This window comes from Ambystoma mexicanum, chromosome 2q (genome assembly GCF_040938575.1).
Source record: "Ambystoma mexicanum isolate Mex_15411 chromosome 2q, UKY_AmexF1_1, whole genome shotgun sequence".
Classification (NCBI taxonomy): domain Eukaryota; kingdom Metazoa; phylum Chordata; class Amphibia; order Caudata; family Ambystomatidae; genus Ambystoma; species Ambystoma mexicanum.
In genome coordinates, this window is record NC_090924.1 from 74,487,711 (window position 1) to 74,515,706 (window position 27,996).

General features: G+C 45.1%; 1 protein-coding gene and 1 pseudogene across 4 annotated transcripts in view; both read right to left on the bottom strand.

Moving 5' to 3' along the window:
* Window positions 1-27,996, bottom strand: part of ANKS3 (ankyrin repeat and sterile alpha motif domain containing 3) — a 590,125-nt gene that overhangs the window by 453,411 nt on the left and 108,718 nt on the right. The window lies entirely within an intron of this gene.
* Window positions 27,226-27,946, bottom strand: LOC138569157 (large ribosomal subunit protein uL1 pseudogene; annotated as a pseudogene).

A 27,996-nucleotide genomic window follows, 5' to 3' on the forward strand; every position in this document is an offset into this window, starting at 1 on the left:
CCACGTTTCACGAGCCCACAATGGAGCAACCAGGATCATTCACAGAAGCGAGGGGGAGAGCCATGGCCCTGAACCAGTTGGGACCAATGTGGAGGCTGCCATTGTGGGTTCACAAAGCGCCACAACAGTGATTTTAAGGCTACCTCAGTCACCCGGAAAAGAAGAAAGCCCTGAAACACAAAATGGCAGAGAGCAGACTTTAAATAAACCCATTGGTAACCAATGGCTACCAAAATGTTACATTGGGCTACTGTGAGAAACTTGAGGGTGTTCTCCCAAGTAGATCTCGGGAAACCCTTATTTAGGTGGCCAGGGGAGGGCTGGCGCTCTCAGATCCCAACCTTGGGGGTGGACGAGCGAGGATCACCTAGATAGGGGTACACAGGCTTAAGCTAAGGGGGAATGCCCCAGGTGAGACGTGGTATGTTTCCAGGGGAGAAGATGACGAGAGTGAGATTGCCTCAGACCTTTATGGGCTGTGCCACATCTGCCCCCCTTCTTCCGATTAGATCTCTGGTCCAGATCCAACAACCCTTTTGTGCGTAATCAATCCTCTAAGGTCCCAAAGCCTGTTACACCCAAAACGCATTGCTCCCAGAATTCTCATTTCACCAGTCTACATTCGAATAACCCCCATTCTTCTTCCTTCCTTCCTTCCATCCCTCTTCTTATTATTTTCTGCATCCCCAACCTGATCAGATAAAACACTAGAATTCCCACAATCCCTCATGTTTATTTCGTGGCTCAGGCTTTTCCTGTTTACCCAGCAAACCTTACCAATCCCGTCCCTCAGATTGTCTCCTCTTCCAAAATCCCAACGTATTATGACAGAATACTACCATTCCCACAATCCTTTATGTTCTGTTCTCCATTCCGGTCATTCTCATCCATTTAACAAACCCTCCAAAAACCTATCGTTCCAAGAACACCCCAAACCCAAATACAAAGGCTATAATTCCAACTCTGTAGGATGTTTGGAAACAACCAACCGCTTTTTCAGATACTCCAACCCCTTCCTTTTCCAACATGAACATTGGTTTACGGTCATGTAATAGAACTGTGTACCGGATATGTCCCGACAAAGGTCAGGCAAAGTCAGGCAATTAAAGTGAACCACACACACCTGACGACCCTTTCTTTTCCCCACAGGGATAAAAGGTGGAGCAAGAAAGCACAGTACGAGCAAGGCGAGAACGGCAGACAGCGCGACAAGACGGCTACCACCCGGCAGTTCAAAAGATGGACAAAGGCGGCAGGAAGCGAGAGGATGGCGAGAAGAGAAGTGACCTTTCCCTTTTCGTCCCAGGCCCAGATAGCCTTAGTGGAAGAGAGCCTAAGACTGAGAACAATAGCACAGGTGTCCTGCAGTAGATGTCAACGGTACACAGGGCAAACCTATGCCGATAAACTGGAGCGAGAGAAGTTCCCATGCCCATGGAATCGGCCTTGACTCCGGAAAGGCAACGGCCAAGTGGTTCGACACAGCCGGTGAGTCGAGGGGAAAACCGATACGAACCGGGCTGTGACGAGTGAGAATCGCAAAGTAGCAAGTTTTGAACCAAACCTGATGAACTTTGAACTGTTCAAAGTGTGAAGGGGAGACCAGCTACAGAGGGAAAGCGGCACCACGTAGGTGCCAACTCGAGACACACTGGTCAAGCCCCATATGAGAGAAATTACAAGTACCAGAAGGCTGTAGGAGGGCTGGCGAAATAGGTGAAAGCGGTCATATAGAGGGCCAAGCAAAATCCACGTACAATCGAAAGTCTGATCTACAAGCACAGTGAAAGAAAGGGAAGTGAATCCCAACAATATTGGACAAACGTGAAGCAAAGGGGTCCGAGCCACACCGAGGGAGATCCAGGGGTGAAGCTATCGCACAAAGTTGTTTGATAAAAGGAACTGTGGTATATTGTGATAAACAACTAGAAGGGTCGACACCCAGAAGAGGGGATGGGGGCACCTTAGAAAAGGACTTTGTTGTTGAAGGAACTTTGTTTTGTTGTTTGAACAAGTCAGGTCCTTGAAGGCAAGAGACTTTCAAGTGAAACGAGACTTGGCCATCAAATGCCCCAATAACTGAAAGCTTGAGGGTTAAAAGCTGAACTATCATATCGTGCTGGGAAAGCCCGAGAGTGTGTCCTGAGAGCTGCCATTGGAACTGTCGACTCGTGCTGGAGAAGCTAGAGACTGTACTGTGCTTCAAACTCCCATCTTACCCTGTGTCCAAAACATGGATAAGGGAGACCCAGGCTACTGCATCCTGACATTATTTCAGAACACTTCTTTCTTTTCTTGAGAACTATCCCACGCCCCTTTTTTTATTAGTTGTGAGGTTTGGCAATAGGTTACTTAGTATAGGCCTTTTTTGTTTTGACACAACACTACTAGGACTACCTTATTTTCATTGGATGGTTGACGCTTCCTCCCATCTTAGATTTAGGTTTAGATTAGGTGTTTTTCCAACCTGCATACAGCCATACAGCATTTCAATTTTCAATAAACACCCTTGAACTATGTTATGTCCGATTACTTGTAGTCACCACGGGTTTCTCACGCTACCAATGGGGTAATATTGCTTGTAGACCTAGGGAAGCCAAAATTGAAGTATAGCTACCACCAACCTACTCCATAAAACCTGCATAGGATCTTGCGGAACCTAGATCAAAAATGGGGAGCCCGGGAGGCACCCCTGGGCTGGGCACCTTATGCAAGGTTAAAAGGGTTGTAAAGTTAAGCCAGGTAAGTAAGGTTGTCTAATTAGTCCAAAAAGAAGCCAGTGAACCAAAGATCAGGGGGTGTGGGGGGAGCAAAATGTGGAGTTGCCCTAAAAGGAGGCCCTAGAATCCCCAAAATGCACCCTAATATTATTCCCAACTCTGGTCCTAGGGCTCTCTTTGGGTAGATTCCTTCCCCCTTCCCCCCCAATGTATCTTTGTCAGGCTACTGCAATTATAGCATCCCAGCCACTTGAAAGGCTCCAGTCAGGTTCTTTAGGTGTGATGGCTCTGCAGCTACCACCAAGTTGTGAGATTTTGCCCCAGCAGGCAACTGGCTCACCCTCTATAGAGTATCCTCTGGCTCCTGGCTGCCTATGGGTCAAGACCGCCTGCAGGCCATTGGCTCTCCTCTCCTGCAAATACAAGATCCCTTACAGTATGAACGATTTGTCTTAGCGACCACAAGTTCTCAGCTCTCACAATCTGGCCTATTTAGCCTGGACCTCTCCAGTGCTCACCATCTGCTTCCATCTCAACACAAACTCCCTGGAACATCAGCCCCCGCCACCTCATGGTCTGGAGGCTTCAGCTTGTTAATTGTTTATATGTGCGACATTTTTCAATGCGAGTCCTAGTCAGTAGGACTATTTCTCCATTAGTTTGGAGCCTGTGGATTGGGGTGTACTGGTTCTCTTTGTTCCATACTAGTCATATACTACCACTGAGTTGTGGTGTTTTTTTCTAATACTTTATTGGGGTTGCGCCCATATCCCCGAGTGCAGCATAGCCCCTGCTCAAATAGTCTGTGTCTCATGTTGGAATCAGACAGCATCCTGGCAGCTGAGCAGCCCAGCGTTCAGCCCACCAAGGTTGCCAGTAAGTTTGTTTAGTCGTTTGCTCTCAGCGCACTCCGGCAGATCACATTAGATTTATGTTCTTTTCTTAGTTGCTGCATTTTTTCACATCAGTCTCCATTTCATCCAGTCATAGATACCTGAGGTGCACTTGTCAGAGTCCTGCACAAAGCACGGCCCACTCTCTGCAATTTTCCCCATTTGTGTAGTAATATGAGCAACTTTTCCTGGGGACACATTTCTCAAGAGTTTCTTCCCCTTCATGTTTCCCTCATGTAAAAGGAGTGTTGGGCACTGTTCCACTATATATCAGAAAATGCTTTATCAGGCAAATTTGCCAACACACAACATGATGTTAAAATTTAGAATTCATGTAGTTGCACCATAAAACCAGGTAAGTTAGACAAAAATTTGATTCGATCAGGCAACAGAGAGACTTCCTACGAAGCCAAGCATGGTGATAAATTTAGCAACAAAGTATCATTTGTTATTTCTGTAGAGCGACATAAAGCAACTGCTTCTAAAAACCTTTTAACACATGCTTTCCTGAATAATGGAACGATATACATTTTCCTCAGTTTGTTGTAACGTTCACAGAACAAAAAATGAACAACAGATTCGGAACCATGCCACAAACCGGACAAATTACAGCATGGCCACCCCTCCAACTGTGGAGGTTGCCAATTATGAATTTGATGAACAGGCTACGTGCATAGGCTGGGGTTATTAGATCTAAATAACTCTCCCCGCCTTGGATGGATTTCAAAAAAGTTAATCCAACCCATATTTCAACCTTATGCATGAACTAAAAAGATGTTCCCGATTAACACGTTTGGTGATCAACTTCATCTCTTTTAGAGCTACCGATCGGATTCTTCCAGAGTTCATTCAAACCCACCGATGCCAACTGGTATTTTACACGACTCTGCCATTGAAAGCACTAACTCCTGGATGATTCAACAGGTCTAAAAAGGACTTCTTGATACTTTCCAAGCTCTGGTGAACCCCAAAGTATGACCCAGTAAAGAACCGGGTCCCAGCCCAATTGGTGAGTTATAGGCTCTAGGTCACATTCCATTAATAATGGAGCACTTGGAGAACTGCACAGTAGTAACTTTTAGGAATTTATTCTCAGCCACTGTTAGGGAGAATTCTCTGTTTAGGCTGAATTTCCTAACCTGGGGAGTCCCCCAGCAGCTTTGCTGGATTTTTGGGGTTTATTTTTTTCTTGCTCACTTTGAAGCTTTTGCTGAAGAACCCTTGGGTCTTCAAGCAACTGTGTCTAAAGAGTCCATGGATCTGGTTAAGTCACAGAATAGGGTTATGTATAACTCCCTACCTGCAAACTCTAAAGTGTATTATATGGACAGTCTTCTTGTCAATGGCCAGGATACTCCTGCCAGGAGAGACACTGGGGCCAGCAGAACAGTAGTGGATGAAAGCTTCTTTCAACCTGAGGATGTGGCAAACGCACCCAAAGGTCCCACTAAGATGTCTGGAGGCCCTGTCCAAATGGTTCCTATTCTACCAGCCCTCATTCAGTATAACATGACAGTGAGGATCCCTGTCAGTGTGCAGACTGAGGTGCCTGGGAAAGTCCTGTTGGGGAATGACCTGAGAACTCTAGGAGTAGTGTCACATACCCCCAGGCCTCCCAGTATGGAGAACCAGAACCTAACCAAATTGGCTAGAGAGGCCACCTTAAGGGACCACTCTAAGCCTGTGGGAACCTCTACTGAGACCCCCACTACAAGCCCTGGTGTTAGTAAGTTGACCTATAACCCAGGCACATTTCAGGCTAGTACATTAGGGAAATGGGAGCCCAAACCAAGCTCCATCATTGTTCCCCCAGTTTCAGAGTCTGTGACCCCGCCCCCCCCTGCTTCTGAGGAAGAGGAGGATAGACCTACTGGACCCTTACCTAGGCCTGAGAGAACTGGTAATTCTCAATGCTGGTGGAAGACCAGGAAAGAAAAGTCTAAGGCCAAAACCCTTCAGACTGTTGGACCTTCTACTGAAGACCCCAACTCAAATCCTAATATTAGGGGGGAAACTCCTAAAGTAGGTAAGGAAAGATCTAAGAGGAAGGGGAAGCAGGTACATTGCCTAACCCTAAACCTTCCAACCAAGAGGCCTAAGACCCACCCTGCTCCCACAAGAGAGGTGGTGAGGAACCTTGGAGGCCCCTCTAGATCTAAGGGAATCCTTTATAAGGACCCCTTGAAAAAGCCTACCACAGGTTCAGACGTTGTACCAACTTCTGAGGGACTGGTCAACCAGATCCCCTATAGTTTCCAAAAGACTGAGGCTCCTCAAAGGGTTTGTAGGTGGTCTTCCTAATTATCAGATGCGTGGGCGGACCCACGCAGGCGCTTCCCCATCCTAAAGGATGATGTGCACCAGACCCACCAATCAGTACTTAGCTCCCATAAACTCACAACTCCTCCCACCGCCCAGTCTGCCTCACAAAATCCAACATCACACTGTTCCTTCTCCTGCCTCTCACCCAGTCACCTCCCAGCAAAGCCTTCCCACTCAGCTCAGCCACACCCAGCGCAGACAACCGAACCCTCATCAATTCTCTCTCCTCAACATGTCTCTAACACCTAAGCAGAAAATGTCCCACAGTCTCAGGCACCCCACATACCGCACAATCCCTCGACTCACACTTCACTACTCGAAACAGACAGTCATTCAGCCCCACATGTCCTATCCTCAACCGATTCAGCATCACCTCCTCCCCCCTCCTCCATTCCAGGCTCCCCGCATCCACCTTCACCGACACTTTCCCACGAACACCGAACATCCACCTGCCCTTCACCCCACTCACCCACCTCTCCTGCCACTCTTCCATGACCCGTCTCACCACCACACCATTTACCTCATCCACACTCAAAAGCAGCCTCATCAATCACTCCCCTTCCATACCCTCACCCGCCGCCCGATCCACCAACTCATTACCCAAAATGCCACTGTGACTGGGGACCCACGCCAACTCCAAATCCATTCCCCCACGCACACACCGATCAATCTTCCTCCTGATGTTCATAATCACATCCTTCCTATCACCATCCCTGCCACAATCGCCTGCAACCCACTCAATGAATCTGAAAACCTCACCACCTTCTCTAACCCCAACTCGCACACCCTATCAATCGCCAATGCAATCGCCACCAACTCAGTCGTACAAATCGACACATCATTCGTCAATCGTCCCACTTTATACTCCCAAGTGCTTTCCAGATAATACGCCATACCCACTCTCCCAGACACAGGATCCTTCGAACCATCTGTGAACACCTTGCTTCCTTTCCTGCCACATACACCTGACCTAAAGCTTTGATCTCACCCCGCAATCCTCTCTTCTTCGACACCACAGTCGCCAACTCCAAACACACCTTTGGAGACCCCATCATCCACCTCGGCCATCTCTCCAAATCTGTACCCGGCACAGTCATCAAATCGCCCACACCCCACTGCACCCCTTTCTCCCACATGTGAAACCCAAAAGTGCCCCCCTTTCCTCCTCCACTGGTCCCTATAATATTCAAATCTCCAATTATACTTCAAACATTCACGCACCGGATGAGCCAAGCTCTTCGCACTGCTTTTCACCCACCATCTCATATTCAACTCATCCCTCCTCAACCCCAACAGCATCTCTCCCACAAGCACCTGAACCGCATTCACTGGAGGGATTTGTAGGTCATACAGCTTGCAAAGGAAAACCTTTGATTTGACCATAGCACCTAGGTCAGGGTGTCGCCATCAAAATGCTGATGGACTCTCTAGGATGTATGTCATCGACTAGAGGTATGAGGTTCATCCAGGAGTGGATTAAATCCTCCTGTCCCTTAGTATGGGGGGTGGGGGCGAGTGTTAGGGAGAATTCTCTGTTTAGGCTGAATTTCCTAACCTGGTGAGTCCCCCAGCAGCTTTGCTGGATTTTTGGGGTTTATTTTTTTCTCCTGCCAAGAGTGAGACTCTTTTACCCTCACTTTTGGGCATGATTGGAGTGTGTTTCTTTGACTCTAGATGTGTTTAATGGGCTATGGGGTCTTTTACTCCATAGGGCTTCATGTGTTTTTGTGATGTGTGTTACACAGCACCCTCAGTGCAGTAACACAGGGGTGCATAGTGAACCCCCAATATAGACTCCATACCCTGGGACTGACTACTGTCTCCCAGGGCATGTAAAGTCACCATTGACTTTACTAGTCTCAAAATTCTGAACAGAACCAGTACAAACCATCATATTGTAGACGTAATGGCCGGGGCAATTCGATTGCCCCGGGGTCTGTTAGACGAGGGGGCACGTCCCCCCTGATCGAGTTTTGGCTGGTGGCAGTGGATACTACTTTTTATATTCGACCGCGGATATATCCCTATGGAATTTCCCATTGTTCGAGGCTACCAACTTTAATTATTTAATTCCTATAGCATCGAACATACCGCCGGTTTATTTATTTAATATTACTTCTCCGGTTGGTATTTTCTGCCAGAACTCTGTTCTAAAATGGCGTTTGTGTTCGCTTCTGTGACTCCAACCCAAGTTGAGCCCTTTGTTCCACTTTTTGGCGGGCTTCTCCACAGAAGCCCTCCAAAGTGGTGCCACTCTGTCTGGGGTACTGGTAAAGGGGGATTTAGGCACCCTGGACTGAGTTGCCTAGGCAACTCAAGTCGCACTCCATCCTGATTGGCCCAAGTGATGAGCCGGCCGGCTCACCACTTAGCATGTTTGAGTGACAGCTAGGCTGAGTGAATGGAGGTTTTCTGCATAAAAGCAGGGCTTTGGGGACTGGAACTTCAGAATTCGCCGCAGGACCTAAGAATCCGACGAGGGAGAAGCTGAGCCGACCTGCTACGACGACACCACTGGTGGAGCCCTTCTGAACCGTCTCACCACTTTCCCCCCCCCCCCCCCCCAACGACAGAGGAGATCTCCAGCTCGGAGAGTCTTCTTCCTTCGACTGGTGGGGATAACCAGTCTGCTTCCTTTTTTGCTTCCTGGAGCATCTCGTGGCCGCCTTGCCTGTGCCAGGCACCCCGGCAACCGGGATACCACGTTTTACCACGACCGCGAATCAAAGGGTAGTACCTTTAACCGGAAAACTCAGTGACTGGTTTCTTCCCTGGCAGTGCAACGACCTTCATCTTTCCTCCACGTCGAGATCTTCTCTTCCTCTGGACGACGCCGCGACTTGCACCCGCTGCCAGGAACAACTGCCCCCGCTGGAGGATCCTTCCCACATAAGGTACCGTGTTCCGCCTGGCTTCCCTTGCAACCGACTGTACGGGGTAGATTTAGCCCCCGGCTTTCGAACCTGGGTTAGGCTGGGACACCCTGGCTAAACTTTTCTGAGCCTAACTAAAACCCTTCTGAACTCCCTGCAAGACTTTTTAAGCCTGTTGTCATTGTGTGATCTTGGTGCATTTGTGCCCTGCTCTCTCCAAGAGTGGGCCCGGCCTATGGACTTGGCTCACAAGTAACTTTTGACTTTCCTGCCTTGCTTAAGAGTTCCTAAGTATTAGTGTGGTGTATTTTTCTACATTCTGCCTTTTTCCCTCCCTTTTTCGTTAACTTATTGGAGTGCCATCTATAGTTCAGCGCTCACCTCTGTCTGGAAATAAGTGGTGTTAACTAAGACTTGTCTGATAAGGAATAAGGGATGTATATATAATAATAGTAACTGTGTTGAGAGTGATTTACAATAATAACGCTGGAGTGTTTCAATCAGTGTGTTTTTAAATAATTATATACCTTGATACCAAAGCTCTAGTCAGTGTTTGCTTGTGTTATTGTGTCTGAATGCCTATTGTGTATACTTTGCATACTGCCTAACTCTTCTTGAGGGAAGTCTGACTGCTCAGCCACAGCTACCAGGTAAATCTGGGTGGCTACAGACTGCTACCAAGTGGGTTTACTGCTAACACCTGTAGTCCTAAATCTTTTGCAGTGTTCCCAAAGGTAACTGCACAGGTTTCTGCCTAACAGCCACCCCCAGGTTTGAACAATTGGAGTTGCCCCATACAGTACTGCTGATGTGACCTGAACCGTGTAAATGTTAATTACAGGTGAAACTGCTTGCTCACAGTGAGAAACAAAACATTTCTTTAGACCACCACTGTTCTTTTCTAGGATGATCTGTGACTTGCTAGACTGGCTTACCCATGTTCCAATTTCGGAAAACCTTACCCCCAAACAATCATAGTAAGTAACTTGTTCCAGGGCAGTCCCTTCAACATCCAACCCAAGTGCCACAGCCCTTGACCTTCTAGGTCTGAACACCATCACCTTGGTCTTGCTTCTTTTAAGGGCCAGGCCTAACTGGGACCACTTAAAGATCAAGCGCTCCAGACCCCGCTCGATCCCCATAGGGGACGTAGCCAGCAAAACCGAGTCGTCCGCAAAAAATAGTGCCGGATAGACATCAGCACCAAGTTTCGGTGTGTCAACGTTCCCCCCTCGGGGCATTCTGCCATTAAGACTAGAATGATCTCATTTATAGAGACAAAACACAAGCAGAGTAAGGACAGCTTTGCCGCACGCCTATGTCAAAGGGAAACTTGTTTGTAGTCTGCTGCAGGGCCCCATCTCACAGTAGCCGTGTTATTTGAATAGAGCTGAGCGATCACAGACACCAACTGACATGGAACCCCCGCCTCAGTAAAACTGGCCATAACTGGGCCCGGGGGACTCTTTCAAAGGCGGTCTGCAGGTCTATACACACTGCGTAAACACGCATTCTTGTTAGCATTGTATATTTCTGCAGAATTATAGACAGGCGAAAAACACTGATCTACTGTTCTCAGACCCTGTTGAAACCTGGCCTGGAGGTGGGAGATTAGACCATAATTAACAATTTCCCTGATGCATCGAGTAATCAAATTGGCATATAGTTACTCTGTCTCTTCCACCTTTTTGTATAAGGTACAATCTCTGCACAATGCCACGATTCTGGGACGTTGAGGCTTACCACTGCTGGGAACAGCCTCGTCAATATGGGCACCCAGACATCAAGCTCGTCTTTCCAGTGATCGACCGGGATTTTATCAGCAGCAGGGGCCTCATGGCTCTTCATACTCAATAGTGTGCTTTCTACAGCTCCCAAAGTGATGATGTATAGGCTACCATTGTTAGGTAACACCCAATCGATTTTAGCTGGTTTCTCCCTATGTGAACCTTCAGAATCTTCCTACACCTCTTATAGAACCACGAAAATGGAAAAAGCATTCCTCTGCTGTGAACATGGCCAATGAAGCCACCAGACACCAACAAAACTGTAAGTGCTGGCATGTGTGGGGAGTAGAGCAATTACTCTACTCCAGAAAGCTCCTGCCACTCTAATTTACCTTTCAATGGCCTGCAGTATAATGTTAACCAGTACCACACCCCGAGAGAACCACAAAGATTAGCCTGCACCAAATCTAACACTGCACTTAGATGGTACTCTCAACCTTAGCCCGCATCGCATCTAGGTAGAAATAATGATTGTTAGCATATGCCACACTTAGATGAATCTCAAGTTTAGTCTGCGCCAAATCTAGACAGAAATGTAATTGTCAGCAAAACCGCACCTAGATGGCATTTCAGAAATGTGATTGTTAGCATATGTGATTCATAGCATGCACCACAATTAGAATTATGAACCTAGCTTGCGCAGCATCTAGATAGAAATATGACTCTAAGAAAAGCTGCATTGAGAAGTGTACCCAATTGCCTATGTGTATTTAGAAGTTGTGCCCAATAGCCTCTCTGAGAAAGTTGCATTTAGAAGTTGTGCCCAATAGCCTCTCTGAGAAAGTTGCATTTAGAAGTTGTGCCCAATGGCCTCTCTGAGAAAAGTTGCATTTAGAAGTTATGCCCAATAGCCTCTCTGAGAAAAGTTGCATTTAGAAGTTGTGCCCAATAGCCTCTCTGAGAAATGTTGCTTTTAGAAGTTTACCCAATAGCCTATGTGTATATAGAAGTTGCGCCCAATAGCCTCTATATATTTAGAAGTTGTGCCCAATAGCCTCTCTGAGAAAGTTGCATTTAGAAGTTGTGCCCAATAGCCTCTCTGAGAAAGTTGCATTTAGAGGTTGTGCCCAATGGCCTCTCTGAGAAAAGTTGCATTTAGAAGTTATGCCCAATAGCCTCTCTGAGAAAAGTTGCATTTAGAAGTTGTGCCCAATAGCCTCTCTGAGAAATGTTGCTTTTAGAAGTTTACCCAATAGCCTATGTGTATATAGAAGTTGCGCCCAATAGCCTCTATGTATTTAGAAGTTGTGCCCAATAGCCTCTCTGAGGAAAGCTGCATTTAGAAGTGTACCCAATAGCCTATGTCTATTTACAAGTTGCGCCCAATAACCTCTCACCTACCACTGAGAAAAGTTGCATTTAGAAGTGTACCCAATAGCCTCTCTGAGAAAAATTGCATTAAGAAGTGTACCCAATAACGTATGCGTATTTAGAAGTTGTGCCCAATAGCCTCTCTGAGAAACGTTGCATCTAGAAGTGTACCCAATAGCCTGTGTATTTAGAAGTTGTGCCCAATAGCCTCTGAGAAAGTTGCATTTAGAAGTTGTGCCCAATAGCCTCTGAGAAAGTTGCATTTAGAAGTTGTGTCCAATAGCCTCTCTGAAAAAAAGTTGCATTTAGAAGTTGTGCCCAATAGTCTATGTATTTAGAAGTGTACCCAATAGCCTCTCTGAGAAAAGTTGCAATAAGAAGTGTACCCAATAGCCTATGTGTATTTAGAAGTTGTGCCCAATAGCCTCTGAGAAAGTTGCATTTAGAAGTGTACCCAATAGCTTGTGTATTTAGAAGTTGTGCCCAATAGCCTCTGAGAAAGTTGCATTTAGAAGTTGTGCCCAATAGCCTCTGAGAAAGTTGCATTTAGAAGTTGTGCCCAATAGCCTTTCTGAGAAAGTGACATCTAGAAGTTGTGCCCTATAGCCTCTCTGAGAAAAGTTGCATTTAGAAGCGTATCAAACAGCCTATGTGTATTTAGAAGTGTAGCTGGTTCCAGTATGGTCTGGAATGCAGGGAACGTTTGGAAGAGCATGTAAACCCACCATATCACACCCCACGCTTACTCTCTCCTCTACATCACCACTCAAATAGAACACAGAGATACTATGACACCATTCGGTATAACTGTTCTCATACCAACACTTCTCGCTCACTCCCCATCACTCTAAGTAAACACCGCTGGTTACACACCCCCCAGCCAGGCGTTCTCCTCAGGCCTAACGCAGCCACAGTCGGTCTGGATAAATCCTGCCAGAACTAACACATACCCCTGACATCAACCACCACACCTACCGCTAAGAAGCAGCTATTTCACGAATAACGCACCAGCTGCACACATACCCGGTGCGCACACGCACCGTTTGACCCTCCCCACTCTCTCTACTGACTTGAACTTCGGTTCCCAAGGGCGTTCAACCTACCAGCGCCTTCAGACCATACCAATGGTATATAAGGCGCTATATAAGTGCAAAATAACAATAACAATAACAATACAATGAAGGGTATTCTCGCGAGTATCTTTCTGGTCAGAGACTAGGGACCAGAAGGCCTTTACTGTGCTTATTAATGGCTGCCTCTCTAAGTTTATCCTATTTAAATTTGAGGAATTCCAACTTCAACTTCACTAAATTCTTATAATTACTTATTTTCAAATGCAGCACTTCCTTATTCACCTTCCCTTCTCTTCCAAGATATGACATTAGATCCTCCTTAACTGACCTACATTCGGTGTCAAACCAAACCAGCAGGTTTCTCCTCTTATGCAGAGTCACTGAGCTGGTAAACCATTGACTAAGTTCAGAAATCAAATGATCACAGCAAACCAATATTTCAACATCCCCGAGATTGTGTTCACAGAGGTTTTAAATAAAGGAATGAGTTGGAAAAAAAAATACAGTGTTTAAGACCGGCTGTCATGATGTTATCCCACTTGACAACACGTTTAGCATTCCCAGTTATCCCAATTGGTACTGTAGGCATAGTAGCTCCTCCCTTCTTACTCGGCCATCTTATTTTTAACAACAGTGGTTTATGATCACTATTCATTCGATCTATGATAAAAAACTCTTCCACCCATCTACACCAATATGTGGTCTGTTCTCGAAGAACATTCAGATCCAAAGAACGTCTCTTTTCCGGGCCTGTCCTCTATACGCCTACCATTACACGCCCTCAGGTTTAGCCCATATAATATCCGGGCTGATGTTTATGTGCCCGTTTAGGGAAGCTGGCCTCCAGAGAGAGAAGATCTCCCAAGCCATCTAACAAGCCATATACACATCTTCCCACAGTCTCTCCATTTCTCTTAATGTTTCCAACTGTAAGTTGAAGTATCCTCCAACAAGAACGTGGAAATGGCCAGGCACCCTAGACCCCCAATCACTGACTAGTTTGTGTAAAAGGATTAAAGTCGCCAACGGTTAATCCAGCATTGTCTCTTACAAACATTACAAATAAGTAAATTAAACCCCTCTTGAGTTTGTGGCAGTCACCAGCTGCTAATCTGATGTACTTTGACTACTCATCTTTGTTCCCCAGTCTGATTGTACTGCCACAAGGGTCAATCACCCTCCACGACCCCCCACAGCTTTCCACTAGCCCCCTTTATAGCTAGGATATTAAATGCCTTAAACCCTTGCATCTCGATAGGTTCCAGAGCCCAAGTTTCCTGGATACAAATAATCTCATTCGAAGATACAAAGGCTACCCAGTAAGGGTCCATCTGATGCCTGGCAAACCCAGCTACATTCCAGAAGAGCAACTCAGTACTTCCTGCTTAGTGGAATTTGATTTGGGGGGATGCGGGGGGAGGGTGGGATGAGGAATGTGAATCCGCCGTATCTAGTGCTTCTTCCCTTACTGGCAAATCCGAGACGCCATTTGCCATCCAGTCTCTACGAGATTGCTTGTTAAATACCTCGGGTAACGAAAGACTCAGATTGATGAACCCTGTGGGAGGGGGTGGTGGTGGTGGGGAGGGGGGGTCAAGTTCTCGCCTCTATTGCCAATAACCCCTCCACCAATTTTGGGTCTGTAAAAAACAAATTTACTTTATTTCTTGTTACGCACCACATGCCCATGGGCCTCAGGGCGCATAGAAAACCGGAAACACAACAAATATAGACAGGGTCAGAGAGCCAGAAACGTATTGATCAAATATAGTCCCTCTGACCAAAGGTCACATTTCCCCTGTGAGCCCATGGCAAATCCAGTGGGTGCTTTTATTAATTAGGGAGTCCTCACTTTCAAAAGCACCAGAGTTTAGTAAAGGGACATTACATAAAGGTTAATTTGCAATGCTAGATGTTTGGCGACTTATGGGCCATAAGAATACTATCCCTTTCACGTGCATTTGGGTAGGGAATAGATCTACACTTGCTTAAAAGAGAGAACCCCGTAATTGTTAATGTCAGTTATGGGCTTAACCCACTGGGGATTCTTCACCCCGCCCCAACCATCCTTTTGACTACTAGGCTTATCCTGACCCCATGATACAAAGGCTCCTCGTCCCCTGTCCAGCGCTAAGTTTGTACTTAAAATCAGACTGGGACTCTTTCTCTGCTTCTAAGCAGTTTCCCCTTGTCCACAACAATTTTAGATCGACTAACAACTGTTTCCTTTAATTTACCAACGTCTACCATTAAAGTTGATCATTGAAGCAGCCTCACCAAACACATTTACAATCCAGACAGAAACGGGCAGGCCATACATTTGGGGACCCTTCCACCATCATGACGGTTGGGAACTTTTAGTGCTTCCATGTAGTGATTCAATTACAGTTCCATAGGGCATACACGTCCCTTTCCCTCTACCACTACTCTCATGCGAAGAGGTTATTGTAGCATTCTGCTTATGTAGAATGCATGTGTAGACTGCAGAGCGTGTAATTTAGAATCAGAATGTTAGTAGGTCTCCAGGCAGTTAGAAGGAGCTGTGAACAAGGCCACTGTTTCATGACAAATAAGTCACAAACTTTACCAGTGTGTGAAGCATCATTTCACCGGCGACGAGGATTTCACACTGCAGTGGCCCCACCGAGTAACTGCTACACCGGACCAAGCGCTGTCAGCAGAGTCGACCCAGCAGGCATACAATGGAAATCAGGTCAGAACGCCTTTTCTTCTGTTGCGCTCTTACTTTTTTAAAAGGATTAGTATCCTCTACTGTGCTATTTAGGAGCGGAAACCCCTGCTCTTAAAACCAGAAGCGAGCACCGCTTTTCGACCATCGAAAAAAGGCACAGGAGCCCCTTTGTTAACCCAGCAACACTCTCTCAAAGAGAGACATACGCATTCAAAGGGAGGACGCGTTCCGCAGCCGCTTCAGCTACCGATGTGCTAGAGGACAGAAAAACGTTCACTACTCCAGCCAGCTTTCAAGAACGGAATACGGAGCAAGACCACCTTATTCAATAACACCGCATCTTATGGAATCAATACATTAAAGCAAGGCTTTTCAGCCAGATACCAGAACGCACCTGTAACGGTTATTGCATTCAACACACGTAACGCTGCATCACATCTATTGCATCTCAACGCTGCATTGTGTGGAATCAATACATTAAAGAAAAGCTCTTCAGCCAGACAACATAACGCACATGTAACAATTGTTGTAATTCAATACTTGGAATGCTGCATTGCATTAAATTGATGTATCCAAGCAAGAAGCCAGATGCCTGAATGAACATGTAACAGTGCCAACACCCGCATTAAGCAGTAAAGATATGGCTACTGTACCCTATGAATATTAGTTTAACTGTGTACTGCACATTCACACCAAGACGGTGCAACACATTACAAGTGTACTCTCGTCTCCAAATACAAATTAATTGTACTGAATATACCTCTGATAACCTACTTCATTAGTTTCTAAAACTAGAATAAATCTTCCCCACCACCAAATTACTTCTTGGAAATACAAGAACCACCAGGCATACCCTGGAGGAGGTGGAAGAAAAGGTTTGATCATTATGTATTGGCCATGCAGGGAGTAAACTTTGCTGGAGAGAGAAAGAAATGTCTTCTTATGCACTGTCTTGGGAATTATGGCCAAGAGCAATTTGAAAACCTCCCTCCACTATCTAGAAGAACCTAACGGTCTATCAGAGTATGAGAAATGCATCAAGATGTTAGACAAACACTACGAAAAGTGCACAAGTATCATTTTGGAAAGATATCACTTTGGAAAAAGAAAACAGTGAAAGGGTGAATCTGAGGAACAATGCATCACGGCATTGAGAGGACTAGCAGCTTCATGCGAATTTGGCTGCACATAATATGAAAGACTACGAGATCAATTTATGCTTGAATGTTGCAAAGAAAAAGTAAGAGAAGCACTAAGGGCCAAAAGCAATCCCACCATTGACAAAGTTATAAGTGCAGCAAAGGAAGTAGAACATACCCACAAATGCATCAAGGAGTTGGAGAATAGGATCGAACGAGATGAGAAGAAACCAGAAGAACAGGTTATGCAGATAGCTACTGTACAAAGAAATATGACAGAGGCAGAATTTTAGGAAGAAAAATGGTAAAAGGAAATACATAAAAAACATAGGTAGAAAGGCTGAATCTGACAAGAAAAGATGTTTTCGTTATGACCGTCCTTCTCACTTTGCAAGCAGTGACAAATGCCTGGCAATCAAAGCTCTGTGCAAAAGATGCAACACACATCTTACCTCATGTTGCAGAACCAAGAGTGAAAACATAGCCTGTTTAGATGAACTATGCAAGGACGTGGAAGACTGTACTTGTCTCATTGACTTGACTTTACCTCTAATGAAGTTATCACTGTTCAGGATGATGATGCTGACACCGAAAAACCCATGTCCACTATCGAACTTGAAGGAATGAAACTCGACATGGTGATAGACACGGGGGCAAAAAACACTGTTGCCCAAACATATTTTCGAAAAAGAATTACGAGAGTGTTTCTCTTAAGGTAGTCAATATATACGACCAGTTGCCTATGGGGGAAAGAGAATTGATTTTGAAGGATGGTTTTGGGATGTGTTGAAATTCAAGGTCAGGTCAGCTAAAGGCAAAGTATGTTTCTAAGAAAGGTGTAAATCCACTACTAAGTTGGTCACATCCAAAAAGGATCAAGATAAAGCTAGATCCCAAAGCTGAAGAAACTGTATGCCATAGAGGGTAGTAATGCATTAATCATGCAGTATTTCGAGATGAATTAGGCAGTCTCAAAGGTTGTATGCACAAAATTGGGATTGGCTGTGTATTGATTTAAGGTCTGCAAATCAATGTGCAATACAGGACAGACATACCTTACCCAATGTTACTGAAATGTTGGGTACCATTAAGGAGGCTAAAGTTATCAGCTCTTTGGATTTAAAATCTGCTTATTACCAGATTGTACTTCACCCGTCCTCGAGGAATATTGTTGTTCCTATGCAAACGCATGCAATTTGGTTTAATATCAGCTGCTGCGGTTTTCCAACGCATTATGTATCCACCATTTCATGACATGGAGGGTGTTCTGTGCTTCCAAGATGATGTGTTAGTATATGGGAAAGATCACGAAAAACATGATAAGAGGTGGAAGTATTGAATATCTTTAAGGAAGCATGTTGAACACCGAGTAAAGAAAAATGTAAATTCAGTAAAGCTTCCATCCAATATTTGGGACACACTATCTGAACGTGGTATTGAACCAAAAGCTGATTTAGTGGATAATATTGTGAGTTTTCCCAGTCCCTCTGACAAGGAGAAAACAGCATCTTTCCTAGGCATGGCGTAATACTATTTCGTGTGCCAGGTTTAGCTAGTAAGTCCATTCACATGAGAAACCTGGTCAAGAAAGGCGAGATTCCATTGTAATGAACATTGTGAATGGGAATTCCAGGAGATTAAATTAGCTGTTACAAGGGATCCCACATTAAAGAATTTTGACCCTAGAAGAAGCACAATAATTGCCACCGATGCCAGCAACCATGGGTTGGGTGTGGTTTTATCACAAAAGGGTGAGAAAGAGGAATACACTATTGCATTTGCCTCTAGGGTTTTGAGAACCGCAGAGAAGAATTACTCCATGATAAATAACTACTAGCTATAAAATGGGCAATAGAGACATGTTGTCCTTTTATTTGGGGTGTAAAGTTTACCATTAGGTCTGACCATAAACCTTTGAGAGAGATTCTCAGAACAAAGGGAATAGATACATTGTCATCCAGAATCCACAAGTTGTTAGCCAGTTTAAAAGAGTACAACTGGGAAATTGAATATCTACCTGCGGTTAAGAATAAGACAGCAGACTGTTTATCTAGACTAACCAATGTAGTGGGGGACGAAATCAATGATGAGGACAAAATGAGCAAATCCTGGGAATAGATCAAGCAGTAGTGACACAGAATGAGCGATGTTGGTAGACTCTGTTTTCATTGATGTCAAAGAAAGATTGTAGTGTGGTATAAAGGGCTCTGAAATTAGAAAGGGGCCATACCTGATCCGATTAAGTACATCTTTGATGAAATGTGGGTGAAAGATGATATGATTTTAAGGGGTGATAAAATACTTTCTCCAACAGGATTCTCGAAGTTGCACATGAAGTTTATCAGGGAATGACCAAAACAATTGGTTAAGCAAGATTATTGGTGGCCAGGAATGGACTTGCAGATAGAAAGAATCATCAGGGAATGTGCTATTTGTGAATGTGCTGCCAAAGGTTGCGTCACCAAGGTAGAGCGCATGACTATTCCATATGTCACTTGGGAAAGAGTAGGTTTGGAAATAGTAGGACCAGGGAGGTCTCCAGGAACAAGTAGATAATATATAGTTTTGGTTGACATGCTTTCTCACTGGGTGGAATGGTCTTGGGTTCAAAATGTGTGCGCCGATTCAAGATGGCGGCCTGCGGAGGACGTCGTGTGTGAGCGTCTCTCCCTACCGGGGACGCAAGAAACAGCTGTACAAAGATGCACAGTGGAAACAAACTAACTCATCTCCTCCACAATATGCAGTGAGGTGACAAAGCAGAGCCCACTGGAGGGCGAAAAGAAAGTGGCAGTGCGTCCTGATGGACAGAAGCGAGCGGGAGGCAACAACCACCACCAGAGGCATCAGAGCCCAGGCCGAGGCGTCCCGCCCAGAGGAGGAATTATGGACAGAGGAAGGCTGAAGTAAGAAGAGGCCCCCTCCCTGCACCCCTGCAAGTGCACCAAAGGAGAGGAGCAGAGAGAGGGAATCGCTCCGGAGAGGAACGGGAGGCAGGACTACCCAGGGTGGGACGGCGTGGAGTGAGAGGGTGCGGCCCTTGAACAACGTCGGAAGGTGGAGGAAGTGAGCCCAGCCAGCCCGAAACGGAGCAGAAAGGCGGCCACACGAGCGTGAAGCAGTGCAGCATGAGGGACATAAGAGACGTGGAGCAATGTGAGGAGGAGCAACCCTAGAACTACAAAGGAAACATACAATGCAAGGGGGAAGAAACCATGGAGGAAAGACGCACTGGAGCAAGGAGCCGCAGAAAACCGTGCGGATGGAAAACAGTGACACAGAAGGGGAAGGAAGCAAGACATGATGATATACAAGGGAGGCCAAAACAATGATTTTACTAGGCCCCGTGACATGAGAAGGAGTAAACAGGGGTAAAGGAAACACAACCTCTAGCTGGGAAGGACTAAGGGGACGGAGGAGAAGAGAACACAAGGATACTTTTCTGGCAAAACTTCAGCCACTGCTCCTACAATATGTTCATTTACTATTCCCGCAGCCAAACAAACTCCCTGAACCTCGGACACCTCCTCCTGCTCCCACTCCTCCAACTCAACAGTACATTGCGCTCTACAAAACTCCGACTTAAAATTCCACCGTTCTTTTTCAATCAAGGGATTGTGTAAAGTAAGCCAAGGCATACCTAAAATAATCTGTAGTTGTGGTGCATCAATTCACTCGAATACTATGTCCTCACTATGCCCTTCTCCAATCCTCATTCTCAATGGACTAGCCATTTGCGTTATTAATCTTGATGTAATTTGTGTGCCATCAACAGCTCTCACTTGCTCCGGAACTCCTTTTAACTAGAGGCACTCCCAGTTTATTTGCTAAAGTAAGATCCATAAAATTCCCAGTTGCTCCAGAATCAATCACACATGGACCTGCACAGCTAAACTTACTTTCCCAAAACAAGGACACATTGAGAGCGATATGTGGCTCCGCTGCCTGAATGGTATTAGCCACCATCTGTCCTCTTCCAGCAAATGGTGGAAATCGCTTTAGAGAGTGCGTGGACATCTTCCCACAAAGTGAGTTCCGTCCCTGCAGTACAAACACACATTCTCCTTGCGCTTCCTATTCTCATCTTTTTTGGTCAATGGTGCCCTGATTTGACTTTCACGCACAGGACCCCTTATTTCCTTCTTGATCTGAGCTACCTTTAGCAGTTCACTACTACTCCAAACTCTGCCTTCAGAAAAATGTCTCCTCTTTTCAGACCTCCTTTCAGTTAATCTAAGATCTAATTGAATGACTAAAGAGATTAAATATTCACTTGAGGTTGGTCTCTCTGCTATTGTTGCCAATGCATCCTTTAATTCCTCTCGTAATCTGTAAAAAAAGGGAAGCTCTCTTCTACACAGGCTACCCACTCTCTTGTACTAGGGCCCGGAACTGAGTGATGTAAGCTACCAGCTCTCTATTTCCCTGACGTAATTCCAATACCTCTGCATCTACACTCTGGGATGACGCTCTCCTGTCAAACATCTTACTAAACTCACACTTAAATTCTGTCCAACTGTAACTCTGCAGCTCCCTTTTCCAAAGGAACCGACCAAGCAGCCGCCTCACCCGTTGGATAAGAAATTAGGAACGCCACTTTAGAGGTTCCCGAGGAAAAAGACTCCGGTCTGCACAAAAAGTGTACCACATATTGCATTAAAAAGGATTTGTATTTCCTCAAATCTCCACTAAATCTTTGTGGGGGTGCTAAAGGTGTGGAAACTAAAGATATTGCAGGAGTTAAATGTATTCTTGAGGTTTCTCCAGACGCACGCGTCTGACACTCTACGCCTCCCTCCAGATACAAAACTGGTGGTTCCCTGTCCATTTCCTTGCTCAATCTTGATGGACATGGGGCCTCAGAATTGTGAACGATACTACTAATTCCTCCATCCTAACACCTGGAGATAAGGTTTCTTTTCTAGTCACCTTTAAAGACTCCTCAATCTCCATCAACATTTTCCCCAGGGCACTCAAACTACTTCACTCAGGCAGGATTAGTTATGTGGGCCTTTCATTCCGTCAGGTCCAGCTTAAGATTTCCTGCAAGAGTGATAGCCCACCGGACCCCTCCAACTCCCCTTCCCCCCACCCCCCAGTCTGCTGGCTTAACAATGACATTTAATATAACTATCAAGCTGGCAACCCAAAGGGAAAGGGGAAGTTGAAAAAATAACAAATGCAGATTGCTTCTGGCGCGCCCTCGTCTGGAATGGACTGTAGGGTAGAAGACCTAAAAGTCAATTACAACAGGTTACTAACTGCTCCGCTCGCATATCTCAAAATATGCTCCAGATCTCTTATTCCAACCCACTCCCCTTAAATACCGGCAGCCTAGGCTTCCTGTGCTGATAGGCTTCTGTATTTTTGATTCAATGCTTCAACTGCTAATGTATTTTGTCACTCTTAAAATGTCTTTAAGTTGTCTGTTTAATTACGGATTCTGCATCAGCACTAAATTTTTCTTGTGACATATATACGTTTCGTTTTTTGAAACTGAGTCTTTATCTCTTGCCTCAAAACTTCTATAATCCTTAATAGTCTTTCTCCAACCTTCCTGAAGATGCGCGTTTGTGCTGCTTTAATTCTATTTTACCTTGTAAGTGCCATGTGCAGGACTGCACGTTGACTTCTCATATCTAGTTCCTTTTTATCATTACGCGAACCAGCGCCACTTGTGTTCCTATATTTAAGAATTCCTTTTCATGGCGCAGGTCTGCGCCGTTGAATCATACTTGTTTGTTACTTCAAACGATAGTTTTTCTCCGAACTTCTATTTAACTCAAAGAACTCTGCTGCTGCTCACTGCGTTGGCAGTTGTTGGAGATTTAATATTCAAATCTCTTCACTGAGAGGAATACGCAGCACGTACGCTGATGTCCAAGGGTCCTTTCCTCAAAAGCCCGGCGACGATAGCGGAGAAATTACACGAACGAAAAGTAACCTTTACGAACTTTTCATCGAAATTGTTATCCATACGTTAGTATAACGCAGCGAAAACTGACGCAGCGAACACTGACCGCACGCCTTAGTATATTACTATGTGCGCCTCAATTGCTGAAACGAGTCACTGCCACTACGTGCGTGACGCCGACGTTTCTTAGAGCTCACATATATTCCTTATATACGAGTCAAGTGATGTGATGCTTCATAAATGCTCAACGTTTTGAAACTGTTCCTTTAAAAAACACTTACAATTTAATTTCAAAACACTTCTGGAATCAACGTTATTTTACATTAGTTGCAGTGCACTTCGCTTGCTTCATCTGTACTGCTGACTGAGGTTCTCTTCTTAGGTTTCTTTTCTGAGGATTATTAGTACTTGCTTCTCTATGGCATTCACAAAAGGGAACTACTTCTAATATTTCTCTATAATCTAAAAGGATTATGTAACCTGGATTTCAGGAACTAAACAAACTGCGACCTGCTCAATTGACAACTAGAATGAAAGGCAGTTCAGAATTCTGTAAATAATTCCAAACTACCCCACCTCCAGCCTGAGCCAATCAAAGCTGCTGAACAGTGCCTCCATCTTGCCCTGGGGAAACAAAAGCTTCCCGAAAGAAAGTTTAAGGAAGAATCCCAAACTCCCAAGTCACCATCAACCAAGCTAAAACCCATTTGCAATTGTCCACATAATCCTTAGACTGCCCACCACTCTTCCACCCCCAAATAGAATGTTTTAAACATGAGCCGTAGTGTGGAACCCTGACACCCTGGAAGAGGGTAAGGCAAAACATACAATAGGAAGGCGGCCCGAGGAGGGGGGGGGGGGGGTAGAAGGGGGCGCTTCTTTGAACTTCAAGTGGGGTTTAGGACTCACCCGCAGTTATCTGTGGGAAAACTAGAGGGCCAGGTGCGACAGACACTTTGTTCGAGCACACATAGGAACCTGGACCCTCCTCAGGGAGAAGTTGGGGGGGGAGGGAGGACAAGCGGGGAGCTATGATCGTCAAGTTGGGGAAGGCAGGGGAAGGGAGGGAACCAGAGGGAGGAACGCCACGTATGGGAACTTAGAAAAAAGGGAAGGAAAGCCAAATTAAACCGGAATGACAGACATTAAAATACTCAAGTTAAATGTAAGGGGACTAAACGCCCCAGTTGAAATAAAGGTAGAACACCATCTAAGGGGGAGGTGGATTGGGGGGGAGAAAATCAATATACTCCTGTATCAGGACACACATAAGAAAGCAAGACAAAGGGAAACTCAAAATAAGAGGGTTCACACAAATATACCAAGCTAACTCCGGGGAGAAAAAAGCAGGGGTGCTAATGGCAATACACGATAGGGTGGGAGCGGAAATCAAGGCCAGCGAATCAGACAAGGAAGGAAGATACATATTCCTAAACCTAGAAATAGGGGGCCAGGCAGTAACGCTCGCATCAACATATGCCCAAAACACGGGACAAGATGGATACCTGAGGGGAGTCCCGTCACAGCTAGAGTGGCAAATCATCCTAGCCAGAGACTTTAACATGGCTTGCGTACCGGACAAGATAGGAGTGGAAACAGCACACAGGGTAAGTTAGCCCCTCCAAAGTACTGAGAAGAAAAATGACCGCTTTGGCCCTCCAGGATATGTGGAGGACAAAAAGGGGGCAGGAACAGGGGTTCACACACTATTCCCATGAACACACAACAATGTCACAAATAGATCTGTCTGAGCTTCAAAAGGATTAGTGGGGAAAATAAGCGAAGTAGAGATAGGAACAATCTCCCTATCAGACCACGCCCTGTTGTGGATTATCAGGAGATGGGGAAATACGAGGGGGTGGGGGGGAATATGTAAATGGTAACTACCCAATGACCTAATACATGAACCAATACAGAGCAAACAAATAGGGGTACAGATAACGCAATATTTGTGTGAACATTAATCTGAGGAGGTCTCCCACAAAATGATATGGGACGCCTTCAAGGCTGTAATGAGGGGGAACTTAATAGCCCTAAAGGCGGGTAAAGACCAGCAGAGATGGAGATGGGAAAACGAATTGGAGGCAAAACTGAGCGACATACAGAAGGAAATGGCAAAATCCCCAAACAATAAACTGAGGAAAGCATTGAGACATGTTCATGGGCAACTAGAGGCACTTGGAACAAAGAAAGCTTTATTATATTTAAAGCATTGGCACAATATGAAAGCCAATAAAGCTGACAGACACCTAGCCAGGCAATTAAGGGAATAAAAGGGGACGCAAACAACCATGAAGCTTCAAAACAGTCAGGGACAGGTGAAGACGATGGATTAGGAGATAGGAGAGATATTCAGGGAATAGTACCAGAATCTATACACCTCTGATAACCCCTCAGAGAAAAAAAGAAGAAAAAAAAAAAAAAAAATCACATGAGGAATACTTAAAAGGGCTACCTATGCCACAGATAACGGAAGAGGAACGGGCAATAAGGGAAGAGGAAGTCCAAAAAATCATATGGAACCTACCAAAGAATAAAGCCCCAGGCCCAGACGGTTACACTGCGATCTTCTATAAAAAAAAAAAATACAGTAGCATCCCAACCCCAATCCTAAGGAAACTATTTAACACATTCAGGACAAATAAAAACATTACACCATCAATGAATGAAGCTAAAATAGTAGTGTTCCATAAGCAAGGCAAAAACCCGGCAACGCCAGGGGCATATAGACCAATAACGCTAATAAACCTGGATGCCAAACTTTACACCAAAATACTGGCCAACAGATTAATTCACCTCTTAACGAAAGTAATAGGACAGGACCAATCAGCTTCATACCAACTAGGCAAACATTCGACAACGCCAGATGAATTTGCCACCTCAAAGAAAAAAGGGGAATGACACAAAACCCGCCGATTCTGGTTTTGCTAGATGCCAAAAAAGCATTTGACAGGATCGAATGGACAGTGTTGTTTAAGACAATGAAACATATGGGGCTAGGTGAGACTTATATAAGTATTGTAAGGGCGAACTATGCAATGCCATCCCTAGGCATAGCATTAAAGGGTATAGTAACGGATAGAGTCGAATTGGGATGGGGAACTAAACAGGGCTGCCCACTATCCCCACTCCTCTACGCTATATATCTAGAACCACTGCTAGCCAAGTTACGAGAATCAACCCAACTGACGTGAATACAAATGGGGGCGGGGTGGGGCACATAAAATTATAGCGTTTGCGGACAATATGCTTGTCGCCCGTCCCTAATAAAAGAGTTACAACACTTTGGGGAGACCCCAGGGTTAAAGATAAATAAGCAAAAATCGGAATTTATCAGCAGACACCGGGATAACTGGAAGATTAGAACAAACACCACCTAAAACAAGCCAATGAAGGCATTACTCATCTCGGTATAACCCTCACTAAAAAGCGGGAACAACTATATGGGGCAAACTATCTCCAACTCATGGATAAGATCAGAACTATATATATATTTTTTTTTTTTTGGAAAATGAAACTTCCTAAGGTGGCGAGGACTACACTTCCGGACTACACTTCCGGCCCCAACGAATAAAGGAGGGCTGGCCTTCCCACATTTCCGGAGATACTATAAGGCGGCACAATTAAGAGTTATGAGAGAGGTGGGGGTGGGGGGTGGTGAGGGAGGAGACCTAAACAAAATATGGACAAGACAGGACGATAACGGGAACACACGTGCAGGGAATTTTGTGGCTAGAAAAGAAGAGAAATGAAAGAAAATAAGTGGCCACCACTTGTTATAGATACACTTCGAATATAGTATCAATGAAAGTCTCGCAAAAAGATGAGGTTTTTAGAAATTAATATTCACAGGAGCTGGCCGCGATGAGTCTGGAGACACCCTGACTCGAAAAACATGTGAAGCCGGAGACTAGATAGCTGACCTAGTCACACAGCCGCTCTACATTTAAACCCAACATGGGTAATGTAGTTTGTAGAGGCACACATTGATTTAAACCATTTACTCACATTAGATTGTTACAAGAAAATATGTCCTTCGATATCTTCGAAGGGCTTTCAACTAAGTGTGCAGAAACCCTAGGGTTTTCCACCGAGGAGGCGGCTGCCATTCTCGAACTGATCAGCGAAACAACCATTGGCATACATGCAATCACGACTTAAGATCCGGCTAAACGCATTGAACAACTTGAATACTTACTACGTAAGGACGCGATCACACTGGGACGTTATTTTAAGAACCAACACATTCCAAGAGGTTTGCGCATTTAACTACGACCAACCCTTTGCAAGGAAAGTAAAGAGTTTGTACGCAAGTGGGAAGCCATTCTGAACAAGTGCTCTGTAGACCTCATTCTATTGACCATCCAAGAGCTGTTAAAGAATTTGATTTCCCTCAACACCGAAATTCAGGATATCGAGAAAGAACTCATAGGTTCGTTGGGTAAAGAAGAATATGACATTATTCTATTTTTTTTTTTTTTTTTTTTCAGGCTTTATAAAATTTTATTTTCATCACTGCAGGATTTAGTACAGGCGCTGGGGTTTCCCCATGGTGCTCTTGATGTAAAGAGCACGCACGTTCTGCCAGTTCTTTTTCAGCAGTGACACCAGGAAATTAATGGCAAGGTGGATGTTGTACACCAGCTCATCGTCCGTCATCTTCACGTGGCCAACCGCAACAGCAAGACAGAGGACCTTTTTCATCTGAAACTTGATGGTGGACTTCACTTCATCAACTTTGGCAACCATGTTTTCATTATGGGTCAAGAGCGAAGGGAATTTTCCAGCCTTGTTCAGACCAGGTCCAAGGATACGAGGAATCTGCTTAATCAAGGACTCTGAGGCCAAGAAGGCATCATATTTCTTTGCTAGTTTCTTCACCATCTTTTTGTTCTTGTTAAGTTTCTTCAGAGCCTCAATGTCCATGTGGGGCATGTCGACCGCCTTAGCCTCGTCACAATGCTGCTGGTCTCCCAGGACACAAACGGAGAACTTGGGGCGAGGGCAAGCCTTTAGCCTGACTGTGCCTGAGAAACGCTTGTCCTTCTGGGGGTCATAGTTCTTCAGGCTGATCTGTAGCTCCACAGTTTCCAAGAACTTGCGTGGTTTCTGATTGGACCCCTGAAGGAGCTCCTTCACCCCTTCGTACAAGGTGTCGCGGGAGACTTTGCTACTCATCTCTGCGGTCTCAAAGACACAAGGAAGGATATGACATTATTCTAACGGACATCAATACCAAACTTGAAGACTATAAGACTTAGTTAGAGTAGAA